The following is a 7399-nucleotide window of genomic DNA, read 5'->3' as shown; positions in this document are numbered from 1 at the left end:
GTGTCTGTGGTATAGGCTCTTCATTAGGTCAGAGTGTGTCATTTATATGTGTGTGTGGGTGTGTTTTTATAGGGTGCATTCGTTCAAAGTGGATTTTTATGTGTGTTTGTGCACTTCTAGACTGTGCTTTGAAACATAGCCGTCTGTGTGTGGGTGTGCTGTGTTAGATTGTGCATTGAGTCACACTGAATGATAAGTGCGTTTCTGTGTGTGCTGGAATAGGCTGTGAATGAATTCAAAATGAGCTGTGTGTGTGTTTGTGTGTGTGTGTTGGTACAGGCTGAGCATACAGTCCCAGTGAACCATGTGAGCATGTCTGTGTGTGTAATGTTATGGGCTGTGCATTAAGTTTCAGTGAAGTCCATGTGTCTGTGTGTGCTGCAATGGGCTGGGCAATTTGTGAAAGTGAGAGTCAGGTGTATGTGTGTGTTTCTGCTGTTATAGGATGTGCATTGAATCACAGTTACCATGCAGTGTGTGTGTCTCTGTGTGCATTCATAGGCAGTGAATTGTCACAGTGATCGTTTTTGTGTGTATGTATCATGTATTGTGATAGAGGCTGTACATTGAATCACAATAAGACATTTGAGAGTGTGTTTGCTGGTGGTGGGTGTGAGTTGAGGCACAGTGAGCCGTTTGTGTGTGTTTGTGTATTGGTATGGGCTGTGTATTGAGCTACAGTGGGAGTGTGTATGTGTGTGTTTGTGGGTGTGTGTTCGACTAGGCTGTGCATTGAGGGTCATGGAGCTGTGCATGTGTGTGTGTGCTGACATGGGTTGGACTGTGAGTCAAATGGAGCCATGTGTGTGTGTGGGAGGGAGTTGGTATTCTAGTATACATTGTGCATTGAATCAGAGTGAACCTTGTATAAGTGTGTGTGTTTGAGTGGGCTGCAATCGGCTGTGCATTGAGTCACAATAATCCTTGTGTGTGTGTGTGTGTGTGTGTCTGTTTGTGCTGGGATAGGCACTACCTAGAGGCATAATGAGCCATACATCTGTTTGTGTGTATGTGTTTGCTGGTATGGTTTGTGCATTGAATCAATGTGAGCCTTGGGGGTGTCAAAGTGTTTGTCAGTGTCCAGGTATATGCTGTGCATTGAGTCAAATTGATCCATGTGTCTCCGTGTGTTTGTGTGTGTTTGCTGTTATGGGTTGTGCATTGAGCCACAGGGAGAGGTTTCCACGTTTGTGTGTGTGCCGTGTTTGGTGTCTGTGTGCTCTTCTAGGCTCTGATCTAACAGTGAGCTATATCTGTGTGTGTGTGTGTGTTGCTTTACACTGTGCATTGAGTCTCAGTGAGCATGCGTGTGTGTTTGTGTGTGTTGGTGTGGTTGTATAGGTTGTTCATTGAGTCACATTGATCCGGCACTGTGTGTGTTTTTTGTTGTTGTAGGCTGAGCATTGTCTCATTGTGAGGTGTTTTTCTGAGTGTGTTAGTATAAGCTGTGCATTGAGACACAGTGAGTCATGTGTGTGTTTGTGTATGCACTATTATGGGCTCTGCATTTAGTCACAGTGAACTGTGTGTTTATATTTTGTGTGCTGTTATAGGAAGTGCATTGAGACACAGTGAGCCATATGTGTGTGTGTGTGTGTGTGTGTGTGTGTGCTGGTATACGCTGTGCTTTGATGAAAGTTATCAGTGTTTGTGTGTTTGTGTGTGTGTTGGTATAGGCTGAGAATTGAGTCACAGTGAAAATGCATTTGTGTTTAGGTGTGTCCCAGGGAGCCGAATATATTTTTCTGTGTGTGCGTGTGTGTCTGTATGCTGGTATAGGCTGTGAATTGCATAACGGTGAGCCATACATGTGTGTGTGTGTGTGTGTGTCTGCTCTTATCGACTGTGCCTTGAGTCACAGTGAGGGTGTTTCTATGTATGTGTGTGGGTACGTGTTTTCTGGTATAGGCTGTGCATTGAAACTCTGTGAGCCGTGTGTGTGCCTGAGTGCGGGTACAGGGTGTGAGTTGAGGCACCATGAGCCATAAGTGTGTGTGTTGGTGTAGGCTGCATTGAGTCTTAGTGAACTGTCTGTGTGTGTGTGTGTTGCCTGAATATGCTGTGCATTTAGTCACAGTGAGCCATGTGTATGCGTGTGTGTGATTGTCTGTGTGGTAAGATGTGCATTGAGTCACAGTGAGTAGTGTATGTGTGTTTGTGCCAGTATAGGCTGTGCATAGTCATAATTAGCCGTGTGTGTGTGTGTGCTGGTATAGGATGCTCCCTGAGCCACACTGAGTGGTGTGTGTGTGTATGTGTGTGTTTTTTTCTATAGCTTGAGCATAGACTATCAAAGAGAGGTGTGTGTGTGTGTGTGTGTGTGTGTCTGTGTACGAAGGTATAGGTGGTGCACTGAGTCACAGTGAGCCGTGCATGTGTGTGTGTGTGTGCTGATATAGGCAGTTCACTGAGTCACAGTGAGACGTGCCTGTGTTTGTTTGTGTGTGTGTCAAGTTATAGGCTGAGATATGCATCACTGTGAGCCGTGTGTGTGTGTGTCTGTGTGCCACTATAGGCTGTGCATTAAGTCTCATTGATATGTGTGTATGTGTGTTTGGTATAGGCTCTGAATTCAGTCAGAGTGTGCCATTTATGTGTGTGTGTGTGTGTTGTATAGGCTGTGTATTCTTTCAAAGTGACTGTTGTGTGTGTGTTTGTGCAGTGATAGAATGAGCATTGAACCATAGTGAGCCATCTGTGTGTGGGTGTGCTCCTTTAGATTGTGCATCGAATCACACTGAGGCATGGGTGAGTTTGTGCTGGAATAGGCTGTGAATAAACTCAAAATGATCTGTGTGTGTGTGTACGTGCTGGTACAGGCTAGACCATACAGTCACAGTGAACCATGTGAGCATGTCTGTGTGTGTAATGGTATGGGCTGTGTATAAAGTTACAGTGAAGTCCGTGGTCTGTGTGTGCTGAAATGGGCTGGGCAATTTGTCAAAATGAGAGGTGTGTGTGTGTGTGTTTCTGCTGTTATAGGATGTGCATTGAGTCACAGTGACCATGCATGTGTGCATGTCTGTGTGTGCCCTTATAGGCTGTGAATTGACACAGTAAGCATTGTTGTGTGTATGTATCATGTGTTGTGCTATAGGCTGTGCATTCAATCACAGTAAGCCATGTGAATGTGTGTTTGCTTGTAGTGGGTGTGATTTGAGGCAGTGTGTCGTTTGTGTGTGTGTGTGTTGGTATAGGCTGTGTATTGAATCACAGTGAGTGTGTGTATGCATGTGTGTCTCTGTGTGTGTGCTGGAATAGGCTGTGCACTGAGGACCAGGGAGCTGTGCATGTGTGTGCCTGCTGACATGGGATGGGTTTTGAGTCAAATGGAGCCCTCCGTGTGTGTGTGTGAGTGTGTGTGTTCTGCAATAGGCTGTGCATTGAGGACCAGGGAGCTGTGCATGTGTGTGTGTGCTGACATGGGTTGGGCTTTGAGTCAATTGGAGCCATGTGTGTGTGTGTGTGTGTGTGTGTGTGTGTGTTCTGGTATAGTTTGGGCACTGAATCACAGTGAGCTTTGTATAAGTGTCTGTGTGTGTTTGGGTGTGCTGGAATCAGCTGTGCATTGAATCACATTAATCCTTGTGTGTGTGTGTGTGTGTGTGTGTTTGTATGTGCTGGTATAGGCTCTGCGTGGAGTCATAATGAGCCATGCATTTGTTTGTGTGTGTGTGTTTGCTGGTATGGTTTGTGCTTTGAATCAATGTGAGACCTATGTGTGTCAATGTGTGTGTCGTTGTCCAGGTATATGTTGTGCATTGAGTCAAATTGATACATGTGTGTCCCTGCCTTTGTGTGTGTTTGTTGTTATGGGTTGTGCATTGAGTCACAGGGAAAGGTGTCCACGTTTGAGTGTGTGCTGGAATGGGGTGTGCATTGAGGCACATTGAGCCATGTTTGGTGTTTGTGTGCTGTTATAGGTTGTGCTCTGAGATAGAGTGAGCTGAATCTGTGTGTGTGTGTGTGTGTGTGTGTGCTGCTATACATTGTGCATTGAGTCACAATGACCATGTGTGCGGTGATGTGGTATAGGCTGTTCATTGAGTCACATTGATCCGTCACTGTGTGTGTTTTTTGTTGTTGTAGGCGGAGCATTGACTCATTGTGAGGTGTGATTGCAAGTGCGGTAGTATAAGCTGTGAATTGAGACACACTGAGTCATGTGTGTGTTTGTGTATGTACTGTTTTGGGCTGTTCATTGAGTCACCGTGAGCTGTGTGTTTATTTGTGTGTGTTGTCATAGGAAGTGCATTGAGTCACAGTGAGATAAGGGTGTGTGTGTGTGTGTGGGTGTGTGTGTTCTGGTTAATGTTGTGCACTGAGTCACAATGAGATATGTGTGTGTGTCTGTGTGAGCTGTATACGCTGAGCATCGAGTCACTGTGAGGTGTGTGTTGGTGCTGCCATTGGCTGTGCATTAACTCTAATTGATACATGTGTATTTGTGTGTGTGTGTGTCTGTGTGGTATAGGCGCTGCATTAGGTCATAGTGTGCCATTTTTGCGTGTTTGTGTGTGTGTTGTTGTAGGCTGTGCATTGTTTCAAAGTGGCTTTTTTGCGTGTGTTTGAGCACATAGAGACTGTGCATTGAACCATAGTTAGCCATCTGTGTGTGGGTGTGCTGTTTTAGACTGTGCATTGACTCACACTGAGCCATGTGTGTGTTTATCTGTGTGGTGGAATAGGCTGTGAATGAATTCAAAATGAGCTGTGTGTGTCTGTGTCTGCTGGTACAGGCTGAGCATACAGTCACAGTGAACCACATGAGCATGTCTGTGTGTGTAATGGTATGGACTGGGCATTGAGTTACAATGAAGTCAGTGTGTCTGTGTTTCCTGGAATGGGCTTGGCAATATGTCAAAGTGATAGGTGTGTGTGTGTGTGTGTGCATGTGTGTCTGTTTCTGCTGTTATAGGTTGTGAATTGAGTCACAGTGACCATGCATGTGTGTGTGCCTGTGTGTGCTCTTATAGGCTGTGAATTGACACAGTGAGAGTCTTTGTGTGTTTGTCTCATGTGTTCTGGTATAAGCTGTGCATTGAATCACAGTAAGCCGTGTGAGTGTGTGATTGCTGGTAGTGGGTGTGAGTTGAGGCACAGTGAGCCGTTTGTGTGTGTGTGTGTGTTGGTAGAGGCTGTTTATTGAGTCACAGTGGGTGTGTATGCATGTGTGTGTATTTGTGTGCTTGAATAGGCTGTGCATTGAGGACCAGGGAGCTGTGTATGTGTGCATGTGCTGACATGGGTTGGGCTTTGAGTCAAATGGAGCCATGTGTGTGTGTGTGTGTTCTGTTATAGGTTGGGTATTGAATCACTGTGAGGTGTGTATAAGTGTCTGTGTGTGTTTGTGTGTGCTGGAATCGGTTGTGCATTGAGTCACATGAATCTTTGTGTGTGTGTGTTTGTGTGTGTGTGTTTGTGTGTGCTGGTATAGGCTCTGCATGGAGTCATAATGAGCCGTGCATGTGTTTGTGTGTGTGTGTTTGCTGGTATGGTTTGTGGATTAAATCAATGTGAGCCTTGTGTGTGTCAATGTGTGTGTCGGTGTCCAGCTATATGCTCTTCATTGAGTCGGATTGATACATCTGTGTCCGTGTGTTTGTGTGTGATTGCTGTTATGGGTTGTGCCTTGTGTCACACGGAGAGATGTCCAGGTTTGTGTGTGTCCTGGTATGGGCTGTGCATTGAGGCACAATGAGCCGAGTTTGATGTTTGTGTGCTGTTATAGGCTGTGCTCTGAGTATCAGTGAGCTGTATTGTTGTGTGTGTGTGTGTGTGTGTGTGTGTGTGTGTTGCTCTACACTGTGCATTGAGTCACAGTGAACATGCGTTTGTGTTTGTTGGTTTGGTGGTATTGTCTCTTTGTTTTGTCAAACTGATCCGTCGATGTGTGGGTTAATTGAAGTTGTAGGCTGAGTATTGACTCACTGTGAGGTGTGTTTGTGAGTGTGGTTTCATAAGGTGTTCATTGAGACAAAGTGAGCCATGTGTGTGTTTGCATATGTACTATTATGGGCTGTGCATCGAGTCAGAATGAGCTGCGTGTTCATTTGTGTGTGCTGTTATAGGAAGTGCATTGAATCCCAGTGAGCCATGGTTGTGTGTGTGTGTTCCGGTTTATGCCTTTTTCTGAGTCACAATGAGATGTGTGTGTGTTTCTATGTGTGCTGTATATGCTGAGCATTTAGTCACTGTGAGGTGTATGTTTGTGCTGCTATAGGCTGTGCTTTTAGTCTCATTGATATGTGTGTGTGTGTGTGTGTGTGTCTGTGGTATAGGCTCTTCATTAGGTCAGAGTGTGTCATTTATATGTGTGTGTGGGTGTGTTTTTATAGGGTGCATTCGTTCAAAGTGGATTTTTATGTGTGTTTGTGCACTTCTAGACTGTGCTTTGAAACATAGCCGTCTGTGTGTGGGTGTGCTGTGTTAGATTGTGCATTGAGTCACACTGAATGATAAGTGCGTTTCTGTGTGTGCTGGAATAGGCTGTGAATGAATTCAAAATGAGCTGTGTGTGTGTTTGTGTGTGTGTGTTGGTACAGGCTGAGCATACAGTCCCAGTGAACCATGTGAGCATGTCTGTGTGTGTAATGTTATGGGCTGTGCATTAAGTTTCAGTGAAGTCCATGTGTCTGTGTGTGCTGCAATGGGCTGGGCAATTTGTGAAAGTGAGAGTCAGGTGTATGTGTGTGTTTCTGCTGTTATAGGATGTGCATTGAGTCACAGTTACCATGCAGTGTGTGTGTCTCTGTGTGCATTCATAGGCAGTGAATTGTCACAGTGATCGTTTTTGTGTGTATGTATCATGTATTGTGATAGAGGCTGTACATTGATTCACAATAAGACATTTGAGAGTGTGTTTGCTGGTGGTGGGTGTGAGTTGAGGCACAGTGAGCCGTTTGTGTGTGTTTGTGTATTGGTATGGGCTGTGTATTGAGCTACAGTGGGAGTGTGTATGTGTGTGTTTGTGGGTGTGTGTTCGACTAGGCTGTGCATTGAGGGTCATGGAGCTGTGCATGTGTGTGTGTGCTGACATGGGTTGGACTGTGAGTCAAATGGAGCCATGTGTGTGTGTGGGAGGGAGTTGGTATTCTAGTATACATTGTGCATTGAATCAGAGTGAACCTTGTATAAGTGTGTGTGTTTGAGTGGGCTGCAATCGGCTGTGCATTGAGTCACAATAATCCTTGTGTGTGTGTGTGTGTGTGTGTGTCTGTTTGTGCTGGGATAGGCACTACCTAGAGGCATAATGAGCCATACATCTGTTTGTGTGTATGTGTTTGCTGGTATGGTTTGTGCATTGAATCAATGTGAGCCTTGGGGGTGTCAAAGTGTTTGTCAGTGTCCAGGTATATGCTGTGCATTGAGTCAAATTGATCCATGTGTCTCCGTGTGT

The sequence above is a fragment of the Mesoplodon densirostris genome (assembly GCF_025265405.1).
Source record: "Mesoplodon densirostris isolate mMesDen1 chromosome Y unlocalized genomic scaffold, mMesDen1 primary haplotype SUPER_Y_unloc_2, whole genome shotgun sequence".
Classification (NCBI taxonomy): Eukaryota; Metazoa; Chordata; class Mammalia; order Artiodactyla; family Ziphiidae; genus Mesoplodon; species Mesoplodon densirostris.
Note: the sequence above shows the minus strand (reverse complement) of the source record.